Raw genomic sequence first — 14,678 nt, 5'->3', positions numbered from 1 at the left:
GGGTGGGTGGATGGGTGGAGTGGATGGATAGGTGGATGGAATGGTGAGTATGTGGGTGGATGTCTGAATGGGTAGATGTACAAATGGGTTGACAGGTGGATAGACAGTAGATGGATTGGTGGGTGCACGGATCGATGGATAGAGGAGCAGATAGATGGGTTGGTAAGTAGATGGATAAACAGATGAGTAGAGAGATAAGGAGATAGGTGAGTAGGTGAATGATAGGTGGGGGATGGAGGAATCCTACCATAGGTACATAGTAAAGACTGGTAGTATGAGTTCTCTGCTAAGGAAGGGTCAGACCAGTGCAGTGTGGTCTGAACAAAAGTGCAGAGGCTGATGTGCCGAATGGAATGCAGTTGAGCTGCTCTGCTGGGACCAGAGCCTGCTGTGGGACCCTTAGCAAGACCATTAGTGTCCTCAGCCTTCGTTCCAGAGTCTAATCATGCATTGAGTAATTCCTGTTCAGGGTTAGCAGGGAGATGGCTTTGGAGGTTTGAATGCTGCTACAAAGGAGTTAGCAGCCACAGTTTGAGAAGCAGGTCTGGCTGGGTCTGGCTTAGACATTCCTCTTCTCTAGCCTTGCCTGGCTCTGCTGGCCTCAGGGCTGTGTCACGCTACCTCCACAAGGGTAGGGCCTCTGGCTATACCCTCCTATCATAGTTCAGACTGGGTAGGCTGTTAACAAGGCTCACCTCCAAAGATCAATTAGACCCAGCTGGTTCCTGGGACCTTGAGGAACTCTAAGTAGAGGACCAACGCCTTCTATCCATTTTACAGACGAACTGAAGCCAGAAGCTGTGGATATCACACAGGAGTTACAAAGAAGCACTGAATCAGGGTCAAGAGCAATGGGGAGAAAGGTGACCACCCCACCCTCAGCTTTGGCCCAGCCCATCACTTTCCAACTCTGCCCCTGCGGGGTCTCAGGAGGTGGTGGTGTGGCCTGGCCATCAAGGCATTTGGTTGGGTTTACCTTTCTAGGTCTGCAGCTCAGTAACAGGTGGCAGCTTCTCTCACACCCCTCGAAGCATTGGTCAGCAGTCCCCGCCTCCTCCTCTTCCTCCTGGGTACACAGAGTGAAACAGGACATGCGTGAGCAGTCCAGGACACAGACAGCCGTCACTCCCATTCACCCCAGTCCCTGGCGCTGGGTAATCTTAGTGGCCTCTGAGCCACTTAAGGCTGCCTGGGATGCCTGATTTATCGGCAACTCTCTGCCCTCCCCGCCCACCAAGCTGAGCCAGTAAGGCAACTCCTGAGTGGATTTTTTCAAACTCTGCATATATGTAAAGTTCTGCTTCTTCTGGGGCTTGGGGGCTTTGTGGTATTGTCTCTCTTCTTGGTGAGAAAAGAAGCAGCCGTCGCCTTCTTGTGCAGCCCTTAGCCAGGGTGTCAGGAAAAAGAAGCAGGGTATTTTTAGACAGTATACAAAGCCCTTGCCTGGTCTCTTCTCTGTGCCCTGCCTGGCTTCGGGGAATTATCTCACATGGCTGGCCGCCTTGCACCAGCCGCCTGTCACCCGCAGCCACTGCCAAGACAACTCTTTGACCCCTGCCTGAATTCTTTCTTCATTATGAACCACTCACCAGATCTCTGATGGACACTTGGGAGACAGATGACACGTGCACACCTCCCAGGAAAACCTGGCCCTCCCAAGCAGTCATGGATGGCTCTGCTTTGCCTGCAACCGGAGGCCCAGAGTCTGTTTATTTATCTTTTAATTTTGTATGTACATATTGTATGCGTGCATGTGCATGTGGGTGCTATCTACATGTCTGCACATGCAGAAGTCAGAAGTCAATGTCAGGTGTCTTCCTCAACCACTCTCCACCTTGTTTTTTGAGACAGGGTTTTGCATTGAATATATAGCTCACCAAATGAGTCAGACTGGCTGCCATTGAGCCCCAGAGAATCCTCCTGTTCCCACCTCCCCAGCACTGGGATTACAGGCACACGCCACTGAGCCCAGCTTTCACATGGATGTTGGGGATCCAGCTCAGGTCCTATGCTTATGTAGCAAGCACTTTAGTGACTGCCATCTCCCTAGTCCTCAGAACTAGCTTAAAGCAGATGAGATCCCTGGTTCCCATTTGTCTTGTGTTCCCCAGACTTCAGGACTCCCACACCCTTGGAAATCCTTTGTAGGAGCCACTACCTACCAGCAATGTGACACAATTGATCTTAGCCTTAACCTGTTTTTTCCAGTTCCAGTTAAGTGTGGCCTTGTCCAAAGTAATCATAGCCATGGAAGAACTGGTTTGACATATAGTTATGTGTTTCCAATGCATCTCTAATATACTTTAATAAATATATAACCAATGAAACAAAAATATATGTTCTTTCTTGTACTAATTTTAGAATCTTGTCACAGACTTCTAGAGTTTCCTGGGCCAAGTTCTTGAAAATTCACTAAAGTGAATCAATCCTGTATGCAGGATTGAAAAAAGGCAGGGAAGTAAATTGGTGGGCTGATAGGGTCCAAGTGTTAGGCCTGAGGGAGGTGACAGGGCCAAAGTCACAGGGTGCTAAGGGCTTGTGGTGATCCCCTCTTTCCAGTCCAGGCCTAGCGTCACACATGAATTTTTCAGTGACAATCTTTGTGAATGACAGAGGCCCTTCAGAGAATGGGGTGCCCAGAAGGCAGGTGGCAATGAAAAAGCCTGGGGTCCAAGATGGCATTTCCCAGCATTCCTTGCAGCTCTCTTCTCTGTTCCACTGGACTCCTCTAGACTGCAGTTGTTGGCAGGAGCTAGCACATCATCCCCTCTTTGGGTCTTATTCCCTGATCCTACAACCTGAACTCCCTGTTCCTTGATCCTATGGATTCCAGGGCAGCCACCAGCCCTCTGTGGTTGTTGGTCTCCCTATGTATGGCTTGGGGACAGGCCCTAATGATGCTGGTGGCCTCTGAGCACTCAGGCCTTACTGATGTTTTGCTCGCAGGCTGGAGACCCTGGCTGGGCCCCGGCTGCCCCCCTCCTGCTGAGAACAGGATGTGGGTGTCAGGAGGTGAGGAGAGTGTGGGGTCGAGTGGGGAGTGGCCTTGGGCCGGGACTTCCTGAAGCCAGATCGGTTTACCACAGACAGTTGGGCTCAGGACCGACCGCACAGCTGTGAGTTATAAATGTCCCTGTCTGAGGAGGGCCTGGAGGTCCTGCTGCTGGTAGAGGCACCAAGTGTCCAGAGCACCTACTTATGGGGCTTCCTCAGCCAATGGCCCATCCTCCAGAGGCTAGTCCCATGTGTCCGATCCTCATGACCCCAGACTCTTCATCTCCCCCTCTGAGGTGACTGATGATGACATAGGGAGACTGACCCCGTCTTCTGCCTGGTCCTCATTCTTCAGGTGAGAATTCTGTGGTCCCAATGATCCAGCAGACTCCCCCAGGGCAGACCTGGACCCCAACCTAACACTGAACCCTGGGTTTGGCACACAGCCAGCCACCTCAGTGACAACTGTCCACCTCAGGAACTTGCTTCCAACAGTGTCAACACAGCAGGGTATACACAGGGGAGAAGAGAGGGTGAAGAGAGATCTCAGCCTGTGTGCCCTCAGCTCAGAAGAGCGGGGGAGCAGCTCTGGCACCAGGCCTCTGTGTGTTCCACGTAGGTCCCATTCTCCCTGTGGGCTACCAGGAGTCCCTCAGGCTAGGCTCAGGCTGAAAGATGGTCAGCCTTGCACACAGCATGGCATCCACACCTGATTAATTAGGTCCCTCTAAACCGGGGGGAGGGGGGTTAGTACCTCCTCCTGGGAGCACTGAGGAGGAAGACTGGCCACAGAAGCATAAATATAGACATAGTGTACTGTTCAGGCCTACAGGGGCTGAAATGTATGCAATTATGGAGGTCCTCTTGAATATTTAAAATTACAAATATATATTTAGAATTAGAGAAATCACAACAAATTCCTGGAGGTTTAGGGATCCAAACCCCCTTTTCATGAGGCATCTTTAAACAATTTACCAAAAAGGCTTACTCTGAAATGCTCCCAAATGCAACCTGCTGCACTTCTATCCTTAACACTCCAGAGCTCCCAGGGCCTCCAAGCCCTCATCCAGCTTCCCTTAGCCCCTCTCTAATCATCATAATAGTAATGAAACCATTAATAGTATCTAATAGTAAAGGACCTTTAGCTGTAGTATTCTAGGTGCTATTTGTACCCATTTTGACAGATAAAGAAGCACAGAGACAGGAAGAAAACGGCCCAAGATCACAGCTAAAAGTATATGACCCTGGACAGGTTGGCACTGTGCTATAACCAGCCTCACCAGTTGTCTCAGCTGCTGCTCTAAGGGGCTGGAGAGTTCTCCCTTTCATTCATTCATTCATTCATTCATTCATTCATTCATTCGTTCATTTGTTTGTAAGTGAAATCATTTACTCTCCATGCTAGGGCAGGCTGGATTTTCTGCATAGGCAAAGGTAGGCTTTGCCTCTATTTGTCAGAGCTGGTTGGCAAGGGTTATGGTAGGCGAGGCCCTAGAGATGGGCTGGGCTAATTCTATGGGGACCTTAGTGAAATGGGGGAGGGGGCTGCTCAAGGTCACCCAGTGTGTTGCCCTGCTGCCTCCTGTCACAGATAAGGAGAGGCGGCTGGAGAGGGGTGGTGTGGAATTGTGTCCAAGAGCCACAGGGGCCAGCCTGCAACAACACTGAGCTCCTGTGAGGTTTGAGGCTGGCTTCAGAAGGGCAGGGAGGGTTGTAGGAAGCCTAGGGTGAGGAGGCCAGGTGCTTTGTGGGACACACTAGCTGGTGGCCAGTGGAGGAGGAGGAAGAGGAAGAAAGAGGAGGAGGAGGAAGAGGAGGTAGTGGTCATGTTTTCTTCCTCCCTTTTGTCTTCCATCTGTCCCTATGGCCTCAAGGCTTCCCCAGGATGACCAAAGGGCTAATAGTTGAGAATGCGTGGTAGCGCTGGAGTCCCTTCCCACAGACAGCACATCGGGCAGAAGGGTGGCCCAGTGACTCCAGCCCAGTACTTACAATACACCATGGCTGAGCACTGAGTCTCTCAGCCCTACCAGTCTCCTATTGGACACAGGAGGAAGTGAAACCCTGGCTAGAAGACTCCGGAGCCTTAGGGACTATCAAGCTCTGACCTGAGCTTTCTGTACCAGCCCTGGTGTCTTGAGACTAGCTATCAAGAGGACAGACAGCAGAGAGCCAGGCAGGGGCTCTGCCATGTCTCGAGTAACCCTGGGCATGGAATGACCCCGAATATAGAGTGATCCAGGCAGGGAGCCACCTCCACAGGTCCTCCCACTACTTAAACTTTGCTTCCCCTAGAGGCTGCTTATGGTATACAGGACTGGGGCAGAGCCAGAATGATCCAGGAGTACTGTTCAACCCTGGGATGGGTAGGGGTACCTGTGGGCCAGGGACTAGCAGACAGGGCTCAGGCCTCCAGACTCCCAATATGCCAGAGCCTGGCTCTGACCTGGTGGTCATCCTCCCTCAGTCCCTCTTCCAGAGTGTCCCTTTCTTTGTCATCAGATACTGAAGCCCATCTGTGTTCCATCTTAATAATTCATTATTTAAATCACTTTAAACCAATCTCTTTCTACTTAGCATTATCTAAAGCACTACCATCTGACAAATCACAGGCCTGATATACATAAAGTTTTTGAATCCACACGAAAATAAATACATAATATTAAAATGTGAAATGAAGCTGGGTGTGGTGGAGCACACCTTTAATCCCAGCACTTGGGAGGCAGAGGCAGGCAGATCTTTGTGAGTTCAAGGCCAGACTGGTCTACATAGTGAGTTCCAGGACCGCTTGGGCTACAGGGAGACCCTGTCTCAAAAACACCCATACCTATGTCCTGGTAGGCCAGCACGCAAGACCTGGGCAGAGTGCAGGCTGGTCATAGAGAAGCCTCAGTCTAAGTGAGGAGTCTCCATAAGGTAGAAGGGCTGTTGGGAAACTGGGGCACAGATAGGAAGGGAGAGGAGGTAGAGATTTCTAGACGTACACACAGGCTCAGCCAGGCTACCTCTTTCTTCCTTATGACTCACAGTTCGGGCCCACAGTTCTCATCCTATTTCCTGCAAAATGCTCCCAATAGTAGCACAGCACCTGGGATGAGCACTCAAGTGAGAGTCCACATACCCACAGTGCGGTCTACCTTTTGCTGGGAGGTGTGGGCCTCTCTGGGCCTCAGTTTCCCCATCTGTATAGAAATGTGAGTCAGGGGTTCCTCTCGGCTTCACTAATGAGACTGTAGCCCAAGCAGCCATGGTGGGTGGCACTCCTAGTGACCCCTGGGCCCCAGACAAGTCCTCTGACCACCCTCAGCTCTCCAACAATACCCGCCTAGCAGCCTTCAGTGAATCTGGGTGCCAAGGAGAGACAAGACTATCCTGTGCAACAGCTATAAGATTAGACAATCAGCTAATCACCAGCAAATTCACATCCCATCTTTACATAGAACAAATATAGTATTTACGTAAAAGTTGTTAGGAGTTCCTCTCTTTTTAATTAGCAGAAATAAATGCAAAATGAATGGTAATTAGGCAGCTGATGGATTCTGTAGTACAATTACGCCTGCAGCAGTGCCCCAGTCCTTAAACACAGTGCTCCCAGGAAGCAGGGGACCCTATTTATATACTTTATTTATAAAACAAAATAAGCAGGAACAGAGGGCATGACCTGGCCCTGCTGGCTGGCAAGGGTCCTGGCTCTGGGCAGGGCCCAGGAGGGGAGGATCCAGAATGCCCAGCAGCGGGGAGGGACTGTGAAGGCACAACCAAGGCCTCGTGGGTCTATTTTAGGCCTGGCATGTGTCGCCAGGAGCTGGGAAAGGACCTCCCCAGCAGGAAGTGGGCTGCAGCAGCTGTCCTCAACCTCCTGGCTGTCGCTTTCCCCCCCTCACTGGTTGACTCTTCTTTCCTAGGCTGGCCCTGGCCCTTTACTGCTATCTTCTCACGCTGCCTCCTGAGGTATAGCGAGAAAGGTATATTCGCCCTTTCCTCCTGGAGATCGAGAGAAACTAGATCCAGGAATAATGCTCTCAGTGCAGTGGGCTTAAGTTTCATGTCAGAGGACTATCAGGGGAGCCCAGAAGAATAGTTCAGAGGACCAGGTGGGAATTGGGTTTCCAGGAATGCATAGGAGTTTTCTGAAACAGTAGGGAGTAAAATGAGCCCACATGTGAAGAAACACAGAGGTGAGAAACAGGGGCTGTCACTATACTCACGTGTGTACCAGAGCATGGAGGAGGGGGACGAAGTAGTCTTGGATACCAGGCTAACTTGGGAGCCATGGATAGGTCTGTATGGAGGGAGGTTCAGCCTCTTTTCAGTCAGTTCTTTCCTGGTTCCCCTCCCCCATCCCAGAGCCACAGAGGGCCAGGTGGACAGGCCATTAGAGGCAGCTGGTCCAGCTCAGCACAGCAAGCACTGAGAAGCAGGAGGCTAACCTGATTACAGGAGCAGGAGTTTGTCTACAGGGGGGGAAATGGCCAGGGTGGCTGCTGGGAGAGCAAAGGTTGGGGGTGGGGCAGGCAATAGGGCCAGCCTGGGGTCCCCAGTGATGGGTAGTCTCAAGAAGCCTAGGGAACACAGCACAGGGATGCCCAAGCCCCTCCCCCTCCCCAGTTCCATTGCTGTCTGTGCAGTGACCTTGAAGAGCAGTTCCCTCCCCTGGGCTCAGGGCTGCAAAACAAAGGACTGAACTAGCAGGGGAGTTCGATCTCTGAGGATTAGAGGCCAGGCAGGCCCTTTCAGGTTCACCATAGACTCCACCACTCCCTCTTGTCTCCCACCAGCTCAGTTCACAAGCTCCTGGGGTGGGCAGCTAAGTCAGACACCCGCAAGGAGCCTGGCTTGGGCAGACAGGAGCCCAGAATGGGAGAAGAGATAGGAGAAGGTCTGGCAGTGAGGGCCACCTCCCCATCACTGTAACCCTCCCAGGGGGAGAGCTGGGAGCCTGTGGGGCTCTCCGGGTCCATGGCACCTTGACCATGGCAGACAAGAGGCCTTTCCCTCCCTCCAGTGAGGTCCATGTACACTTGGAACAGTAGTCCTTGCCCACAGGGGCTCAGAGAAGCAGGCACAGCAGGGATCTGAGGGTCAAAGCCCTGAGTGGCAGCTTAACAGTGGCTTTGAACTCTGGGTTCTGGTGCATTTCCCAAAAGGAAGCTTTCTCTCCTCTGCAGCTCCCAGTCCTCCTGGACCTCCCTTCACAAAAGCAGTTCAAATGGTTCCCTCTGGCAGCCCCACCAGGTCAGAGGACAGGTGTGCAGCCCTCATTCTCAAGGAGCTTTGGACTTGTAGGGAAGGTCAAGATCATACCTTGAGGCTTCTCTGCTTTGGGCAAAAATCAATAAAAATCTCCATGGTGACTGTCATCAGAGCAGGGCCTGCCATGACATTCCTTCTACCAGGGTGGCACTTGGGGTCTCCCTTGGCCTGTGACCTCAGCCCCAGTAGCAGCTGGGCAAGCAGCAGCTAAGGGTGGGATAGAGCCGCACCCCCTGGGAAGCATGGGCGCATGCGCAACCGCTTAAGTGCCTCTCCAAAGACACGCTGGGTGCCATTCATCAGCTGGTTTTCAGGGCTGTGAGAAATCAATGACATCTGTGCTGCAAACTCATCATTAGGACGGGAAAAACTCTGCAATGGAATTGATTTGTTTAAATATAATAACACAATTTAACAGAGGACTATGGGGGTGGGGCAGGACTTCAGCAAACAAAACAGCCACATAGCTCAGAGAGCGGCTGGGGACTTGAAAGAAGCCAGCAGTGAATCCCCTTCCATGGCTGTTGCTGAATCCCCTGGCATCAGGTGGCTCACATATGCCCTCAGCAGCCTGTGGGAGGACCAAAAACCTGGCTGACTACCACTGGACTTGGAGGTGGCTTTGCTTGAACATGAGTTCACCCCACAAACTGTCATTAGCTTCTGCACTGTGGTCCATACCTTGTGGGGAAAACAAATGAATCCCGGACCAGATCCAAAGGCACTGGGGTGACAAAGTGACAACACAGACCAGGAAGCACTGGGCTTTCTGGGGGTGCCAGGGACCCTGGGAAGGAGCACTAGGGCAGGACAAAGATCAAAGGCAGACATTATGGTAATGTCCGAGAATGAAGAAGGACCTATTTGGAAGACAACTGTCAGCTCATGCACGGGTCCTGTTCTGACAATAGATAAGCACTGTGCCTATCATCCTTACCATGCCCTAGGACCCGGCCCATATATATGTCACTTTATTTAATCCCAGGAGCCTGTGATGGAGGGACTACCATTACCCACATATCACAAATGATACCACCAATGCTTACTGGGGCTGCTGGGGCTGCCCGGGGACAGCAATGCAGCTGGGAGCACATGCCCACATTACCACTGAAGACTGCTGCACTCCTCTACCCTCACTGAGACCTGACTTCCATGTGAGCTGAGCAGACCCGCAGCTCTCACCCCTGGAAGCTGGGCCTGAGCCATACAGGGTGATCTGAAGGCAGAGGTTCAAGGCAGTGTCTGAGAAGGGGGTGGTGTGGACATGTGTTGGTGTCCTAGTCCTGAATGTACTGCATCTAGGATGCGACTGGGCATGGGCTGGGTACAGAAGCAGGCCTGCGGGAAGGTGCCACACTCCCCATATGACCCAGGGCCTGACGGTCAGAGGACTCAGGTGGGCTAGTCTTCAGGAGAGGCTCAAATAGCTCTGGGATCTCACTGAGCTAGGAAAAGCCTTGATGCCATCCTACAATTTGGACTTTCTCCCTTGTGGCAATGGGAAGATGGGGAGACAGATGCAGGAAGCTGACAGAGGCAGGAGCATGGTAAGGTCTGAGTGCCGGCAGGAACAAGATGGTGAGAGAAGCACAGTCCTGAGCTGACTAAGGAGAGACCCCAGGAGCTCATGGGTCAGCTAGCCCACCTTACATAGTGGCAAGTGACAAGAGAATCTGTCTCAAACAAGACAGAAGGTGAAGATGGCCACTTAAGGTTATACTCTAAGTTGTGTACTGTGTCATGAGAACACCTGAACACACAGACACAGACACAGACACAGACACAGACAGACAGAGACACACACCACACTAACAATAAAAGAAAAAGAGGTTCCAAAGTCTTTAGAAGGCCAAGAGGAGAGATACCAAGGCCCTCTGTGCAAACAGGGAAACTGAGGCCTGATAAACAGCAGCCTGGGATTCATCAGCCAGCTACCATTTGGCCTGGAAAAAGAGCTAACCACTGACCAGTGTGTCCCAGAGTCCTCTTGAGGTCAATGGGGAGAACAGCTGGAGGGGCACACTAGTGTAAGGCCATAGGAAAGGGTGGCCAGCACTCAGCAGGAACCAGTCTGTAAGAGATGGGACACGCCCGGTCTATACAGAACCAAGCCCCCAAGCTGAGAAAGGTCCAAACAGACCTAGGAAGGGGGCCATTGCCCAGTCATCTGCCCTGAGTTGAAGAGAAGAGGGATTTCTGGGATCCGGAACTTGCAGGGCTGACACTAGGACAGTCTGAGGCAAGATGAGTTGCTGGTCATGTTGGCTAGGCTGATTCTGAATTTGGCTTTCAGTTCCAGCCATTTCCAACTGTGGGTGGCCTCTCTGTGCCTTCGTTTCCTCATCCAGAATGCAGAGTGTATAACAGGACCTTATGTGTGGGGTTTAGAGGCTGACTTCAGTAGTGCATGTGCTGTGTCAACAGCTGACTCTAGTCACTCAACACAGCAGGTGGCCGCTGTCATTACCACCAACTGTGCCACTAGCCTCACTACCTCGAGGGCCAGCCGACACGTCCTGCATGCCGACCTGACACACTTCTGAGGACCCTACATGCACTGCTGATTGAGTCCTCATCACTACTTGGAGTAAGGACCATTATCACCATGTGGGATGAGGAAACTGAGGTACACTGAAGTAGCCCCTGTGCCAGCCTCTCACAGCTGGTGAGTCTAAACCCTGGAAAAGCACTTCTGTTTCCTCTAGGCTAAGTCCAAAGCCAGCCAGTCACTGGATGAAGGCCAATGTCCACACACTTCTGGTCACACTGACCCAGGGCAAAAACCAGACAAACACAGGGCAAGCAGGAATGGCAGGCTACGCTGGAGGTGCGTGGGGAATGCGCAAGAGGTCCTGACTTGGAGTTAAACTGAGTTGCCAATCCTTAGCCTATTCCAGAACTTTCCTTTCCTATCCAAGGCTATCAATCTCATTTATTAGGTTCCCAGAGTGGCTGTACAAGGAAAGCCCCAAGAGGGACTCAGCTCCTGACCCAGTCTTTTCTGCACACTGCCTCCACGCTTTCCTGCTGCACTCCAAGGTCAGGTGTCACTGTCCAATTCAGAGATGGAAGGTTGGGGGTGGGAATGCATACAGGCTGTGCAAAAGCCCAAAGCCTGGTTCCTCTCCATCGCTAGTGTGGCAGGAAGGACAAGCGGTACCAGGGAGAAAGGCCACACTTGTCTGGGTCCGGTACTGGGCAGGTGAGAGATGAACCCTTGATAGCTCTGAAGGATGGGTCCCACCCCCTACTTGGAGCACAGGAGTGGGGTGACCACTGTAGATAGGAAATGCCCATAGAGAGACAAGGGAAGAGAGGCAGGGCCTTCGCCTCATAAGAAAAAGGTCACTGAAGTGGGGAGCAGGTGTGGGCTGGGCTGGGCAGGGGCTCAGGGAAGTGGCCCTAGCTATTTTTAGTATCTTGATGCAAGAGGAAGAGGCCCTCTATCCCACCAGGTAAATGTCAGCACCGCGGGCAGTTGTGACCAATTAGAGCAGCTGGAGCCCAGGAGGAAGAGAGCAAGGCCTTGCCTCCTGCAGGCCTCCAGCAGCTCCAGGCTGTGGCCTCCCCCAGCACATACACAATGCTGGCTTGGTCCCCAGAGGAGCCTGACAGGGACAGCGATCTTCAGTTTGATTTTGGCTTGGCTGTGTGACCCTGGCCAAATGTCCTGCCTTCTCTGACTCCAAGTTTCCCCCTCTGGAACAGGGCCTACCTATACCCAGCTGGTATTACAAAGTGACATGAGTCAGGAGTCAAAGGCTTTGAGTTCAGGGAATTTTGCCACCTCAGCTGTAGGATAGTTGTTGTAGGATTTCAGAAAGAACTCTGGGCTTCCTGCACAGGGACATGGGTCATCAGTGCCTTGGCTGATGGAGCATGAGCCGGCAGCTGTGCACACTGCTAGGGTGCAGATTTGTGCAATACCAGGGTCTTGAAGTCCAAGGAGCCTGTGATCACAGCCTGCTGATAGATGAGAGCAAGGCCACTTTAGGTCAGTGAGGCTCTGAAAACAAATGTGGAGTAAAGATAGGGGGAGGGACCCACAGGGAGGACACAGGTACCCCCACAGGCACCCCCTTGGCAGCTCAGATCATCTCATTGGAGTCTGACAGCTAGAGGGAGGTTCCCCAGGCCCCTTGCCTACACTCGAGTCTGTGCCACCTGCCACTGCTTGAGTGGACCACCCCCGCCCTGCTGCCAGCTTCTCAGAGGAGGCAGTTGGTTATAGGAAGGATAGGCGTACCCAGTTCAGACTAACCCCTGAATCCTGGGGGATGGATCCTTAGCTCACAGTGAGATTACCTTAGGGGCCCTCACCAGCCAGGCTGGTAAACTCCATCAGTCTTAGGCCAGCCCTCACCAGCCAGGTAGAAGTCCTGGGTCCAGTTGGAGCTTCCACAGCCAGCTGCCCACCAAGTACCTAGAAGGACCTGTCTCTCCCTCAGCGAAAAACCCAAGCACAGCTCATGCTCCTGATGGAGGATGTTCCCACCCAAGTGCAGAGGTGGCTTCCTGGTGTCCGAAGATCAGAGGAGATCCAAGGGAAACTGAGGCACAGAAGTAGGACTTCAGAGTTAGAAGCAAATTGCAAACTCCCATCTGGCATCTGGCCTTCTGGGGCACATCTACCACCCTTTTTTCCACTGCCCCCTTGGCCCTCTCCACAGCCCTAGTATCAGCCCCTCACCCAGGTATTCCTATGGTTTGGGTACTGGTGGTTCAGTTCACAGCCAGGCTCATTCTTCAGGCCCAGATACAGCCCCACCTCCTCTGGGAAGCACCTCACCCAGGTAGCAGAGATGCCAATGCAATAGCCTCCCAGACTACAGGTCAGGTGGGCACTTGGCATCCCTCAGCAGAGGGGGCTGATGAGGACCAGGGGCAGTTTCTGTTCTCCTCAGTCTACTTTTCTGCCTCACCACTGGCATCTTGGCAGCTCTCAGATCAGGCCTTGAAATAGGGCAAGGTGCCAGCCCCTGACCACTGGGCCTGAGATCCCAGAGCTATCTGGGTAAATGGGTCAGGACTGGAGGAGATGTCACTAATGGGAGGACGATGGCAGAAGGCAGTGATCAGTTTTCACAGAGTCAGGCCTGTACCCTCAGGCCTATTCTAGGTGGGTCTTCACAGACACTTGGGCTTCCCTGGCCCCACTCTCTGCAGCCACAACTCCTGTCACCATTGCTGCTGGTCCCCACTGTCAGCAGCACCACCTTCCATATAGCCAGAGCAGTTTAGGAGGGCAATGTGCTTGGCTGCGAGCCTGGAGCACCATGCTGGGCAACTGGGTGTACCCCTATTTCTGGGCCACAGGTTTCCCTGTGCCACAGGGCATTGGGCCAAGTGGCTTCTGAAGCCCAGACCTTCCCTGGGAGAGGCTGTAGCTCTGTGGTGATTTAAGACAGTGGCCAGCCTAGGGACAGCTCCTTCCATGTAAGGTACATAGGGGCTGTGGACCCAAGGACAAAGGGCACAGGGAGTCTTCTACCCAGAGTATGTGGCCTGGGTATGCGACTCATGAACAAGAGCAAGGTGAAATTCCAGGGAAACACTGGGTGAGCAAACCTCAATGGGAAGAATCATTACCATTACAGCCACAGAGCTCATTTACGGCCTGTATACCTACGTAAGTAGCTATGTGGTAGAGCCAGAGAGAGACCCAGACCAGCCCTCCTTGGGATGCCACCAGCCTGAGCCACGGCCTTCTGTGTCCACAATGATGAAGCTGTGTATCCTTAGGTTGGGTCTCTCTGATCCTACCTTATCCCTAAGTAGTGTCTACTCCAAGCTTCTGAGCTGAGGCCAGGCTCTTCTGGGGTGAGGAGGCAGGTGGTGGCAGAGGGTGGCAGAAGAGGGTGGCATTTGGTTTCCTCTGGGAGTGCCTCTGGGTAGGTGGGCTTTTCCCTCCCAGTGTAGATGCTGGTGGCTGCAAGGCCAGTTAGGGTCCATGTGTCTAGCTACAGGAACAGACCATTCCCAGCCCTGTTCCTCCTGCCTGGGAACAGAGGCACAGGCTGCTTTACCTCCAGTGTGAAGGCCGAAGCTGGGCCTCCGGGACTGCAGAGAGCTGCCTCTACTCCCACCACTGCATAAAGAAATCAGGCCAAGCTGGAGTCTGGAGTGCCTGTTTCCAGTCAAGTCTGAATGAATCTTCCTTGTTTGCTGGATGGAGCTGTTTGAGCTGCTCTAAGGGGCTGTGCTGGATAGCTTTAGTGTCAACTTGACACACCCGGGTTAAGGGAGCCTCAATTGGGGAACTGCCTCTATTGGACTGGCCTGTGGCCATGTCTGAGGGGCATCTTCTTGATGAGTGATGTGGGAGGGCCCAGACAACTGTGGGTGGTTCCACCCCTGGGCAAGTGGGCCTGTGTTGCATAAGAAAGCAGGCTGAGCAGGGGCCAAGGGAGCAAGCCTGTAAGCAGCGTTCC

General features: G+C 52.7%; 1 protein-coding gene across 5 annotated transcripts in view; it reads right to left on the bottom strand.

The window, feature by feature from the left end:
• The window catches only part of Zmiz1 (zinc finger MIZ-type containing 1), a 214,604-nt gene that overhangs the window by 150,162 nt on the left and 49,764 nt on the right, over window positions 1-14,678 (bottom strand). For 4 of the 5 annotated variants that reach the window (XM_008849842.3, XM_008849839.3, XM_008849838.3 and 1 more), the window contains exon 3: window positions 977-1,066. The gene's annotated coding sequence lies outside the window, so the exon portion shown is untranslated. Of the gene's footprint in view, window positions 1-695; window positions 715-976; window positions 1,067-14,678 lie in introns of those variants that run through there. The other variant, XM_029554451.1, reaches the window with a different exon arrangement.

Source organism: Nannospalax galili, unplaced genomic scaffold, assembly GCF_000622305.1.
Source record: "Nannospalax galili isolate Female #2095 unplaced genomic scaffold, S.galili_v1.0 scaffold83, whole genome shotgun sequence".
Classification (NCBI taxonomy): domain Eukaryota; kingdom Metazoa; phylum Chordata; class Mammalia; order Rodentia; family Spalacidae; genus Nannospalax; species Nannospalax galili.
Note: the sequence above shows the minus strand (reverse complement) of the source record. Positions and strands in the feature narration are given on the sequence as shown.